Raw genomic sequence first — 14,016 nt, 5'->3', positions numbered from 1 at the left:
AGAGGACGGGCGGTCGCAGCTTCAGAGGTGGCGTCGTCGGTCGGAGAGGACGGGCCGGTCGCAGCTTCAGAGGTGGCGTCGTCAGAGGACGGGCCGGTCGCAGCTTCAGAGGTGGCGTCGTCAGAGGACGGGCCGGTCGCAGCTTCAGAGGTGGCGTCGTCAGAGGACGGGCCGGTCGCAGCTTCAGAGGTGGCGTCGTCAGAGGGCGGGCCGGTCGCAGCTTCAGAGGTGGCGTCGTCAGAGGACGGGCCGGTCGCAGCTTCAGAGGTGGCGTCGTCAGAGGACGGGCGTCGAGGCTTCAGAGGTGGCGTCGTCAGAGGTGGCGGGGACGGGCGGTCGCAGCTTCAGAGGTGGCGTCGTCAGAGGACGGGCCGGTCGCAGCTTCAGAGGTGGCGTCGTCAGAGGACGGGCCGGTCGCAGCTTCAGAGGTGGCGTCGTCAGAGGACGGGCAGAGGTGGCGTCGTCAGAGGACGTCAGGGCGGGCGGTCGCAGCTTCAGAGGTGGCGTCGTCAGAGGACGGCTTCAGAGGTGGCGTCGTCAGAGGACGGGCCAGGTCGCAGCTTCAGAGGTGGCGTCGTCAGAGGACGGTCGCAGCTTCAGAGGTGGCGTCGTCAGAGGACGGGCCGGTCGCAGCTTCAGAGGTGGCGTCGTCAGAGGACGGGCCGGTCGCAGCTTCAGAGGTGGCGTCGTCAGAGGACGGGCCGCTTCAGTGGCGCAGCGTCAGAGGACGGGCCGGTCGCTGGCGTCGTCGTCAGAGGACGGGCCGGTCGCAGCTTCAGAGGTGGCGTCGTCAGCGGGCCGGTCGCAGCTTCAGAGGTGGCGTCGTCGGTGGCGTCCAGGACGGGCCGGTCGCAGCTTCAGAGGTGGCGTCGTCAGAGGACGGGCGGTCGCAGCTTCAGAGGTGGCGTCGTCAGAGGACGGGCCGGTCGCAGCTTCAGAGGTGGCGTCGTCAGAGGACGGGCCGGTCGCAGCTTCAGAGGTGGCGTCGTCAGAGGACGGGCCGGTCGCAGCTTCAGAGGTGGCGTCGTCAGAGGACGGGCGCAGCGGTCGCAGCGTTGGCGTCGTCAGAGGTGGCGTCGTCAGAGGACGGGCCGGTCGCAGCTTCAGAGGTGGCGTCGTCAGAGGACGGGCCGGTCGCAGCTTCAGAGGTGGCGTCGTCAGAGGACGGGCCGGTCGCAGCTTCAGAGGTGGCGTCGTCAGAGGACGGGCCGGTCGCAGCTTCAGAGGTGGCGTCGTCAGAGGACGGGCCGGTCGCAGCGTCAGTGGCGTCGTCAGAGGACGGGCCGGTCGCAGCGTCAGTGGCGTCGTCAGAGGACATGCGCCTCAGCTTCTCCTCAGAGGACAGGGCATAATTTGCCAGAGAAATACCATGGTTTGGAGAAGCTTGGGATTCTACTTCATTGGTCTCTAAATACTCTTGAGAGAAAACAAAAGGAACAGTTGGGTATTCTACAGCAACACATCTGTTCTACACGGTCTAGGCCAAATTGCTAATCGAATTTTGAGCAACATGAACCCAACAGGTTTCAAAGTATACGTTTCAGGCCGTACCTTCTCTGGCTTGTTTAGCGTTAGACCCTATGGATCGGAGCAAGGCCAGGGCATGCACAATGGAGACGTCATTTGATGACAGCTCTGAAAAATGTAGGTTAAGGTACACAAGCAAAAGGTTTGACAGCATTATTTAGACCGAGTTACTCTATGCTGTTGAATGAGTGTCAAACACAGCAGCACCATAGACAGTGACAAAGAACATAGCTAGAAGGGTTGTGGAAATAAACAATTACCTCCAAGTCTCCTCTGCAGAGAGACTTGATCTTGCTTCTGGGACTTTCCAACAGGGTAACAAGAAACTGAGGAGAAAGTGTTGACAGAAGTTGAGTTCGCACAAAATAGCTACATATATTAATAGCAGTGAAGAATAAAAGATGACCAACGCGGAAGATACAGACAGTCAAATATTAATACCCAACTTATAAAGTTAAGCATATTTACCAAACAAATCCCTTAAACATTAGTGAACCAACCTTTGACAACCCCCACAGTCATCACAACGAGCAGCAATTCTCTCACACCTCCCATGATCATGAAAATAATCTGTGTTATCAACAGGTAATGTCTTCCCATGGCCTGTATGAGGCTTATATAGGCCACTAATGACCGTTTACCTGACAAACATGGCTTAACGATCAATTAACAAGCTTGATTGAGTTGTTACGTTCAGATAGAAATAGACCATGTAGAACATATGTTGATTCTTATCAAGTTGGTGGGCAGGCAATCTTTTCTACTCCATATATTGCATTTATATCTGTAATGATTAACCCTAATGGTCTCAGATCAGCAGTAGAAAGAAGTAGGCCTAATTATTTTAGGTGTAATCTTCAAAGATATTAGGGGAAATAAACACTGTACCCAAATCCACGTTTTACAATGCTCCTGGGAAATGGGTAGGCCTCCACCTATAGTCCTTCACAGTTTTACAGGTGTGATATATTTATTTATTTACATAGATCACATACATAAATAAATATGTTAGCTGTAGGTAGCGTTGAGATCAAATTCCCATATTCTATTGCTACTAAACATATATCATGTTTTCCTCATTTGCTCTGTAGGAGGTTCGTCATATGAAGGACATTCAAGTGGATGTGACCCCGAACCTGCAATAGGGGCTCAGTGAGGTGACAGACATCCTGTAATGGATCTCCAGCTAGTGTCTGAGGACCTGGAGAAGGCTGTGTCTACAGCTGTGGGGCAGGACAAGTATGGTAACCTAACCTCACTGTATGAAGGATTTTATTGTTATGGATAGTCATCTCTAATCTGTTCAAATATCACTGTTGTTGATAACACACATTACCAAAATGATTCACACTTGTCTTCCTATTTCCACATAATCTGTCATGGTTCCCCACCCCAACAGGGCATAAAACCAACCTCTCTTTATTGCTACTGCTAATACACCCAAATCCAACAGCGTTTGAGTATCTTTTTGCTTTTCTTCTAACCCTGAATGGCAACATTTTATCCTAGTACACAAGCATGTCACTTTATCCATCCACACCCACTCTACTGCCGCATGGCCACTGCGGCTGAGACTTTCACCCTCTCGTTACAGGTATAGCAGGTAACCAACCCCACCCGGGTCTTACCCCCTAGGACTTACCCTTTGCTACCGGCTACCACCGGTCGTAATACAATGGGACTACTGAATAAGCTCAGGCTTTCTAGGTTCGTACCCTATAATTGGTTCAGCCTACGACTCTCATCTCCCCAAGATGTCAGAATTAGTGATAGCGGGTGTAGGAACTGTGCCGACCTTGTTTCTGTTTCACTGATTCGGAATCTCTAGTTCGACTGCAAATCGCGGTGAATCAAATCAAATCAAATCAAATGTATTTATATAGCCCTTCGTACATCAGCTGATATCTCAAAGTGCTGTACAGAAACCCAGCCTAAAACCCCAAACAGCAAGCAATGCAGGTGTAGAAGCACGGTGGCTAGGAAAAACTCCCTAGAAAGGCCAAAACCTAGGAAGAAACCTAGAGAGGAACCAGGCTATGTGGGGTGGCCAGTCCTCTTCTGGCTGTGCCGTGTGGAGATTATTACAGAACATGGCCAAGATGTTCAAATGTTCATAAATGACCAGCATGGTCAAATAATAATAATCACAGGCAGAACAGTTGAAACTGGAGCAGCAGCACAGCCAGGTGGACTGGGGACAGCAAGGAGTCATCATGCCAGGTAGTCATGAGGCATGGTCCCAGGGCTCATGTCCTCCGAGAGAGAGAAAGAAAGAGTGAAAGAGAGAATTAGAGAGAGCATACTTAAATTCACACAAAGAAAAGCAGTACTAAGGTCTAGGAGCACGAGGACAGATGCAGAGCCTCGGTCTGATGCCATTAAAAGATCATTTACCACCTTCACAAGTGCAGTCTCAGTGCTATGATGGGGTCTAAAACAGACTGAAGCTTTTTGTATTCATTGTTTGTCTTCAGGAAGGCAGTGAGTTGCTGCGCAACAGCCTTTTCTAAAAAAATTGAGAGGAATGGAAGATTCGATATAGGCCGATAGTTTTTTATATTTTCTGGGTCAAGGTTTGGCTTTTTCAAGAGAGGCTTTATTACTGCCACTTTTAGTGAGTTTGGTACACATCCGGTGGATAGAGATCCGTTTATTATGTTCAACATAGGAGGGCCAAGCACAAGAAGCAGCTCTTTCAGTAGTTTAGTTGGAATAGGGTCCAGTATGGAACGTTTAGAGGCCATGATAATTTTCATCGTTGTGTCAAGAGATATAGTACTAAAACACTTGAGTGTCTCTCTTGATCCTAGGTCCTGGCAGAGTTGTGCAGACTCAGGACAAATGAGCTTTGAAGGAATACGCAGATTTAAAGAGGAGTCCGTAATTTGCTTTCTAATAATCATCTTTTCCTCAAAGAAGTTCATTAATTTATTACTGCTGAAGTGAAAGCCATCCTCTCTTGGGGAATGCTGCTTTGTAGTTAGCTTTGCGACAGTATCAAAAACGAATTTCGGATTGTTCTTATTTTCCTCAATTAAGTTGGAAAAATAGGATGATCGAGCAGCAGCAAGGGCTCTTCGATACTGCACGGTACTGTCTTTCCAAGCTAGTCGGAAGACTTCCAGTTTGGTGTGGCGCCATTTCCGTTCCAATTTTCTGGAAGCTTGCTTCAGAGCTCGGGTATTTTCTGTATACCAGGGAGCTAGTTTCTTATGAGCAATGTTTTTAGTTTTTAGGGGTGCAACTGCATCTAGGGTATTGCTCAAGGTTAAATTGAGTTCCTCAGTTAGGTGGTTAACTGATTTTTGTCCTATGGTGTCCTTGGGTAGACAGAGGGAGTCTGGAAGGACATCAAAGAATCTTTGTGTCGTCTGTGAATTTATAGCACGACTTTTGATGTTCCTTGGTTGCGGTCTGAGCAGATTATTTGTTGCAATTGCAAACGTAATAAAATGGTGGTCCGATAGTCCAGGATTATGAGGAAAAACATTAAGATCCACAACATTTATCCTATGGGACAAAACTAGGTCCAGAGTATGACTGTGACAGTGAGTAGGTCCAGAGACATGTTGGACAAAACCCACTGAGTCGATGATGAAAGCCTTTTGGAGTGGGTCTGTGGACTTTTCCATGTGAATATTAAAGTCACCAAAAAATTAGAATATTATCTGCTATGACTACAAGGTCCGATAGGAATTCAGGGAACTCAATGAGGAACGCTGTATATGGCCCAGGAGGCCTGTAAACAGTAGCTAAAAAAGTGATTGAGTAGGCTACATAGATTTCATGACTAGAAGCTCAAAAGATGAAAACGTCTTTTTTTTTTTTTTTTTTTTTTTTTTAAATTTAAATCTGCTATCGTAAATGTTAGCAACACCTCTGCAGGATGCACGGGGGATATGGTCACTAGTGTAGCCAGGAGGTGAGGCCTCATTGAAGACAGTAAATTCATCAAGCTAAAGCCATGTTTCAGTCAGGCCAATCACATCAAGATTATGACTATAATTGCCTTTGAAGTAAGGGATCTGACATTAAGTAGCCCTATTTTGAGATGTGAGGTATCATGATCTCTTTCAATAATGACAGGAATGGAGGAGGTCTTTATCCTAGTGAGATTGCTAAGGCGAACACCGCCACGTTTAGTTTTGTCCAACCTAGGTCGAGGCACAGACACGGTCTCAATGGAGATAGCTGAGTTGACTGTGCTAGTGACAGACTGGCTAACAGCCTGCTGCCTGGCCTGCACCCTATTTCATTGTGGTGCTAGAGGAGTTAGAGCCCTGTCTATGTTGGTAGATAAGATGAGAGCACCCCTCCAGCTAGGATGGAGTCCGTCATTCCTCCGCAGGTCAGGCTTGGTCCTGTTTGTGGGTGAGTCCCAGAAAGAGGGCCAATTATCTACAAAATTCTATCTTTTGGGAGGGGCAGAAACCAGTTGTCAACCAGCGATTGAGTCGTGAGACTCTGCTGTAGAGCTCATCACTCCCCCTAACTGGGAGGGGGCCAGAGACGATTACTCGATGCCAACACATCTTTCTAGCTGATTTACACGCTGAAGCTATGTTGCGCTTGGTGATCTCTGACTGTTTCATCCTAACATCTTTGGTGCCGACGTGGATAACAATATCTCTATACTCGCCAGTTTTAGCTTTATCCAGCACCATCTTCAGATTAGCCTTAACGTCGGTTGCCCTGCCGCCTGGTAAACAGTGTATGATCGCTGGATGATTCGTTTTAAGTCTAATACTGCGGGTAATGGAGTCGCCAATGACTAGAGTTTTCAATTTGTCAGAGCTAATGGTGGGAAGCTTCACCGTCTCAGACCCTGTAACGGGAGGAGTAGAGACAAGAGAAGGCTCGGCCTCTGACTCCGACTCGTTGCTTAATGGGGAAAACCGGTTGAAAGTTTGTCGGCTGAATGAGCGACACCGGTTGAGCATTCCTACTGCATTTCCCTCCAGAAACCGTGAGAAAGTTGTCCGGCTGCGGGACCGTGCGAGGGGATTTATACTAACGTTACTATCTGTACTTACTGGTGGCACAGACGCTGTTTCATCCTTTCCTACACAGAAATTACCATTGCCTAACGATTGCGTCTGAAGCTGGGCTTGTAGCACAGTTGTATCCTCACCGTAAGGCGATCGTTCTCCTGTATGAGTACAGCGACTGCAATTAGAAGGCATCATGTTAATGTTACTACTTAGCTTCGGCTGTTGGAGGTCCTGACGAACCATGTCCATATAAAGCGTCCGGGGTATGAGGATTCTGTGTTATGCACTATAGCCCGTTACCATATTTGTGATTTAATATTATCTGCTGTTGGCTTGTGTGGATGTATGTATGTGTTATGCAACATAGCTGACTTGAACCCTTGTTAACAGTTTCAGGGCCATGGGCCTTTCTCATGATGGAAAAATACAGAATAACATGAAGACAGGACCTGTGCAATGAGTTGGGGGCACAATCAGAACGTAGTGTTGCGAGAACAAACAGTCTTTTGTTAGATAACAGGAGCTAGGTTCCTGATAACTGCATATTCTACACAGCTACAACGACTGACCGCTGAAGCGCTTAGGGGCTGGGACCAGCCTCTGCGCCAACAATCAACGATAGGCTGGGTGAGTCTAAACCACGCCCAGTCTCTACTCTGACAGGCCGGCTCGGAAGCAGGAACTACTTCTGTCATCAGAGTATATTATAATATCTTTGTTAGGAACAAGTCAGTTCTCTGTTTTGCCCTACGAGGTGGGACAGAGAGCCCGTATATACGAAAATTGCATTTACCACTTATTGCTTAGCTAATAAAAAATACATAGCATACAATCGGTGACTCATTGTCATATTTATCCTGATACCAGATTCGAATTGACACAACCCGTACAATTGGTGACACCGAACGTGATCTGGTGAAGGACTTCGCTGGACATTGGTGTGCCAGCCGATTGGCCAGTACTGTCGTCGGACGCTGTCGTCGGACGGTGTGTCTCACAAATCCTGACCGGTCAACTAAAAAAGGTAAGCAGACACCTGTTGTGAAAAACTAAAGTTCTGCACATTGGCGTTATCCAAATTTAGTTTTGTGAGACACCTGTTTGATGTATGTAACCAAATTCTATTAATTTATATTGGTAAAGGATCATGAGGAATACATAGTGGTAAATGCAATTTTGAACTGATCGATCGCTCTTATGGTATAACAACTAATGTAATGTACTAAATGGGTCGGTTGGTGTAACGCGTACCCAGTTGTTTGAATGACGGTGAATCAGATCGGTTAAAGGAATTTACTAGTGTGTGTGTGAGCAGGATCGCAATGTAACAATGAATGCTGTGTACTGGTGTGCATGAGGACATTTTTCTAGTATAAATGGATATTTACTTTGGGTAAATTTAGAGTGAGTGCAGTACTACTGGGATATAAGTGGGCGCGCTGTATCAGAGTGAATGATCTACGGATAGAATTTGCAGGCCAACAAATTAAAAAGACCTGTGTTACATTGGATGGTTGCTGAAGCATATGTAGTACATTAGATATTTCAGTTGTAGCTGGTATCAAGTTTGAATGAAAGGTTTATAGATCCTTAGCAGGGTTATAGTACCTGGTTGTATTGCATAAGAGTAAGGGAAGATAAATAACTGCGCATTTTTATTATTTAAATTGAGTGATTCAAACTGACGTATGTTTGTAAGGTTTGAGTGATTCAACTGTGTTTGCAGGTCTGAGTTTTTGCAGGTCTGAGTGATTCAGGTTTGCAGGTCTGAGTGATTCGAACTGACGTATGTTTGCAGGTTGATTCGAACTGACGTATGTTTGCAGGTCTGAATGTTTGACTGAACTGATATGTTTGCAGGTTTGATTGATTCAACTGACGTATGTTTGAAGGTTTGAGTGATTCGAACTGATGAGTGATTCGAACTGATGTTTGCAGGTTTGAGGTTGATGATTCGAACTGACGTATGTTTGCAGGTCTGAATTCGAACTGGTTTGTTTGAGGTTTGATGATTCGAACTGATGTATGTTTGCAGGTTTGAGCTTATGAGGTTTGAGTGATTCGAACTGATATGTTTGCATTTGAGTGATTCGAAGATGTTTTTGAGGTTTGAGTGAGTGATCGAACTGATGTATGTTTGAAGGTTTGAAGACAAGTTTGCAGGTTTGAGTCTTGATTATGTTTGCAGGTTTGAGTGATTCGAACTGATGTATGTTTGCGAACCGTATGATTGTGGTACATTAGGTATTAAGTCGATGTACTAATACCAAGTTTGTATGACCTTCGGGTAAATAACAGGTGTGAGACCTAGGTTATGTTTTGAAACGGTAAAGGAGAAGTGCACGGTGTTTACTAGACAGTGGCTAGATTGGGACACATCCTAAGGCAGCACACAATTGAACCTGATCATTTATAATGTATTCAAATTAAAACAAGTAATTGAAATACATTAGACAATGGCTAATCAGGAGGCAGAGAAGGTGTTGAAAACATTGAAATCAGCATTAGAGACCAATGGAGGAAAAGAGAGAAAGAAAGGAGAAAAATTATACAGACGATGGATAGAAGAGGGCAGTATTGCCGCGCCCAACGGGCTCCCAGTCGACGGGGAGCCCGCTTAAATACTGGTGACATAACGAAAAACATAGACTAAAATTCATTCTGATTGTAATTCAAATATTTATAGCATCCAACCCGGAAGCCAGCCACACCAATGTGTCGGAGGAAACACCGTGCACCTGGCAACCTTGGCTAGCGTGCACTGCGCCCGGCCCGCCACAGGTGTTGCTGGTGCGCGATGAGACAAGGACATCCCTACCGACCAAGCACTCCCTAACCCGGACGACGCTAGGCCAATTGTGCATCGCCCCTTGGACCTCCCGGTCGCGGCCGGTTACGACAGAGCCTGGGCGTGAACCCAGAGTCTCTGATAGCACAGCTGGCGCTGCCGTACAGCGCCCTTAACCATCCGGGAGGCTGAGACATGATATCTTAAAGGGGTACACTCACATATGAAATATTACACGTTTTTATTTTCTGAGTCTTAATTAAATAGGTGAAATCTTTTGATAAAGGAATGTTGTTTAATATAGTAAAAAACACTTCTTTGGGGGGGTGGTATGACTTATGACCTCCATTGTAACTTTCCTTTGTGGTCTGATCAGCCTCATTGGAAAGCCATTTGGATGGAGAATCTAGGGTCATTTGCAATACTGATATTAAGGTAATTTAATACCAAAAGGCAGTGAAAATTACATTATAGTGTCATTATATTTTCTCTGATGAATGTGGTGTGAAAATGAGCTAGGATAAGTTTTAATTATGGTAGACTCATGTTAAGTATTTGGGACATATTTTGAGCCAACAGGGCTGGGAAGAAATTGAGATATTTGTGTTTGGTTTTAACACCTGTGTATACGAGGGTGCCAGTGTACCTGTGTAATGGGGGAGGGTGTCCATATGGGGATTACATGATAACCAATTTAGGACAGTTCTGGGATTGGAGAAGAGGGTATCCTTAGAGCATAGGGGATCCCACAAAGGTGGATAGTTTTTCCATGATATGGGGAAACCTGGGAGCACTGTTGAACTCTGTAAAGGTGATGACATCCTACTAACCATCAAAACTATTAAGCTCTCTGATGCAGGCACTTACACCCTCGGACTACAAAGGACCGGGACAGACACGATGGGTGTGTTTTCTATTAAGGTGCTGCCAAAACCACAGAGGTCCCAGACGAACTTGAGCCAGACACACTCCTCTTCCACCCCTGGACCGAGCCTGCCACCCACCACCACTGTGTCAAATCCCATTCAGGTAATTAACGTTAGAGACTATTCAGCTATTGATCAATTAGGCACCGAGACTGGTTTTGATGGTAGGGACAATTTGTGGCTGTCTTATATGAGGTATACAGCTAAGACCCTGAAAAGAAAGGACTGCATTGTATGTGGTCATGCTAGACCTGTTCTGGCTACACACCCATTTGCTATAGGAGAAGGAGAGGGGTGCTTGTGTATTCTGAGAAGTTTTTACCAGGATAAGCCCAATTCAACCCTCTGTTCCTCTTTGAGCCTTGTGTTTCCTACAATATCTCCTCATCGGGCCCCTTGGGGTGTTAAGGCATATGGGGGCAATTACAGTTGCATCACGGGTACAGGTAGTGGCATGGACTATGGGAGATTGCCTGAAGCTGATTGCAGCAGTAACATAACCATTAATGTCACTTGGCCAGGTGCAGGTCTAAACCAAACTAGTGGTCTGGCTGATGTGTGGTGGATATGTGGACCCAAAAGAGTACTGAGACCCATTCTTAGAGGAGACTGGCAAGGTACGTGTGCTCTGACCAGTTTGATAATTCCACTGACCATTGTTGATGTTACTGCTGAACAGCTGTTGGGTTCTGTATCCAGGGGCCTGAAACATTCCATCCCATGGGAGACATAGACGTAGTGCTCCATGGACGGAGGATGTAGTTGACAGCCTCCAGTATTTAAGCTGCAGTAGTTTATGTGTCTGGGGGCTAGGGTCAGTTTGTTATATCTGGAGTACTTCTCCTGTCCTATTCGGTGTCCTGTGTGAATCTAAGTGTGCGTTCTCTAATTCTCTCCTCTCTTTCTTTCTCTCTCTCGGAGGACCTGAGCCCTAGGACCATGCCCCAGGACTACCTGACATGATGACTCCTTGCTGTCCCCAGTCCACCTGGCCGTGCTGCTGCTCCAGTTTCAACTGTTCTGCCTTATTATTATTGACCATGCTGGTCATTTATGAACATTTGAACATTTTGACCATGTTCTGTTATAATCTCCACCCGGCACAGCCAGAAGAGGACTGGCCACCCCACATAGCCTGGTTCCTCTCCAGGTTTCTTCCTAGGTTTTGGGCTTTCTAGGGAGTTTTTCCTAGCCACCGTGCTTCTACACCTGCATTGCTTGCTGTTTGGGGTTTTAGGCTGGGTTTCTGTACAGCACTTTGAGATATCAGCTGATGTACGAAGGGCTATATAAATACATTTGATTTGATTTGATTTTACATACACAATAATCTGTTGGGTGTGCCGGTGGGGGTTCCTCATGAGTTTCAGGCCTTGGGTAGGAATGATGGACTCTGGCACTTACTACCTATTATAGGTCCAGCCATAGTGGATGCAAGACAGACTGCATGGATAAATTATATCTACTATAATCAACAGCGTTTTGTGAATTACTCCCGTGATGCACTCACTGGTATGTCTGAACAGCTGGAGGCCACATCTAGGGTTGCCAGACAGAATAGACTTGCTTTGGATATGCTTCTTGCCAGTCAGAGGGGTGTCTGTAAGATGTTTGGTGAACAATGTTGCACGTTTATTCCTAATAACACCAGTCCAGATGGTAGTATATCTAAGGCCCTTAGTGGGCTTGATGCACTATCTGCTGAGATGAGGACCATGGCGGGGGTGGAGGAGTCTGGACTGTTCTCTTGGTTGGGAGCCTGGTTTGGTAAGTACACTGATATGGTGGTTACTGGATTTCTGACCCTAATTCTTGTATTTTTATTATTGATGTGTTGTGCTGCTTGCATCATACCGTGTTTTAAGAAGTCTGTTACAGATGTGAAGGCTTCAGGCATGATGCCTTTGCTTGATGCTCCAGTTGGAGATGCTGATACTGAATCAAGCTTTCAGGGGAGGATGAGACTGACTGAGGATGACCCATGGTATGCTGTGGGTGAGGTAGTAGAATAAATATTACGTTTTTGTTTTATGATAAGTTCTTTCCAGTATGTTTGTTCTCCCTGTTGTGAAGGTTTGGAGTCCCTGGGTGGCATGAAGCCCAACTGGTACAGGATAGGAGTAGCTGAGAGGACCAGATGGTTTATAATGCTTTGCTCTGCTTTACTGTTTTCCATGACCAAAGTTGTATCCTATATCTTACATATCAACAAAGTGTTATCCTGTTTTTGACCCTTATGGGTGTCAAAAGGGGGAGACAAAAGCATATATCACTTGATTTTTGTTCCATTTCTTTTGTTTCTGTAAAAAATATGTTTTATTTAACTTTGTATTATTTTCATGAAATGCTGTTAACATATTACTGTTGGGAGCACTGAAATATAGGATAATGAGTGACACCCTTGTGGGTGTCAAAAGGGGGAATCAAAAACTCCAGTTTCTATATAAATGTTAAGGGACATGCATCACTTCATTGATTCAAAATAAAGGTTTAAAGTTCCTGGGTTCATCAGCAACCTAGTATATCGGATGGTGTGGTTAAACCCCACAGGGGTGTAAAAAGGGAGATTATGAGGATTGTGTTATGCACTATAGCCCGTTACCATATGTGATTGAATATTATCTGCTGTGACAGGCCGGCTCGGAAGCAGGAACTACCGAGTATATTTTAATATTTTTCTCAGGAACAAGTCAGTTCTGTTTTGCCCTGTGGTGGGACAGAGAGCCCGTATATACAAACAATGCATTTACCACTTATTGCTTAGCCTCATTGTCATATTTATCCTGATACCAGATTCGAATTGACGCAACCCTGACACGAGTGAAAAAATAGAGGGAAAAACCAAAAATAAACGGTAATTAAAAAGTAAAACCCGTAAAGTTGTCATGTAGCAAAGTAGGCAAAACACACAGCAACAAGTCAGAAAGTTGTGACTGAAAATGGCTTCAGAAATAAAGGTGAAAATGCTGTTTGAGGTATCATGTGATGCTACTAGCATAAATGGACCAACACTGAGCAAATGTAGCTTAAGTCAAATGGCAATTTGAAACACAGGGGTCAGAGTAATATTGCTGGCGCATTGATATAATGCTAAATAAATGTTGCCATCACCCCAGTTACTCAAGTCAGGTCATAGACCTCAACTCCAAGTAGGAACCACCAAAACAATACAGAGGACACAAGTATTACAGTTAATGTTTAATTGAGCCAAAACAAGCAAATGCAGTTACAGACTGGACTAGAGTACCCATGAACTCTTGCATGTCCCACGTCAGATATCCATGTCGTCGCCGGACGGGCCGGTCGCAGCTTCAGAGGTGGCGTCGTCAGAGGACGGGCCGGTCGCAGCTTCAGAGGTGGCGTCGTCAGAGGACGGGCCGGTCGCAGCTTCAGAGGTGGCGTCGTCAGAGGACGGGCCGGTCGCAGCTTCAGAGGTGGCGTCGTCAGAGGACGGGCCGGTCGCAGCTTCAGAGGTGGCGTCGTCAGAGGACGGGCCGGTCGAGGTGGCGTCGCAGCTTTCAGAGGTGGCGTCGTCAGAGGGGCGTCGGTGGCGTCGTCAGAGGACGGGCCGGTCGCAGCTTCAGAGGTGGCGTCGTCAGAGGACGGGCGAGGTCGCAGAGGACTCGCAGCAGAGGTGGCGTCGTCAGAGGACGGGCCGGTCGCAGCTTCAGAGGTGGCGTCGTCAGAGGACGGGCCGGTCGCAGCTTCAGAGGTGGCGTCGTCAGAGGACGGGCCGGTCGCAGCTTCAGAGGTGGCGTCGTCAGAGGACGGGCCGGTCGCAGCT

At 46.4% G+C, this 14,016-nt stretch overlaps 1 long non-coding RNA gene across 7 annotated transcripts; it reads left to right on the top strand.

Annotated features, from left to right (window-relative positions):
- The first annotated feature begins 2,402 nt into the window (after window positions 1-2,402).
- On the top strand, window positions 2,403-13,621 carry LOC127918310 (uncharacterized). Of its 7 annotated transcripts, XR_008099757.1 has the most exons (8): window positions 2,403-2,771; window positions 3,122-3,234; window positions 7,386-7,542; window positions 10,228-10,335; window positions 10,754-10,849; window positions 11,154-11,999; window positions 12,098-12,216; window positions 12,306-13,621. It is a non-coding gene; the product is annotated as an uncharacterized LOC127918310 (long non-coding RNA). The 7 variants fall into 7 exon arrangements; XR_008099755.1 differs by having other exon boundaries at window positions 12,101-13,621; XR_008099754.1 differs by having other exon boundaries at window positions 12,098-13,621.
- The last annotated feature ends 395 nt before the right edge of the window (window positions 13,622-14,016 follow it).

The sequence above is a fragment of the Oncorhynchus keta genome, unplaced genomic scaffold, assembly GCF_023373465.1.
Source record: "Oncorhynchus keta strain PuntledgeMale-10-30-2019 unplaced genomic scaffold, Oket_V2 Un_contig_1398_pilon_pilon, whole genome shotgun sequence".
Lineage (NCBI taxonomy): Eukaryota > Metazoa > Chordata > Actinopteri > Salmoniformes > Salmonidae > Oncorhynchus > Oncorhynchus keta.
This window is presented reverse-complemented; position numbering and strand designations above follow the sequence as displayed.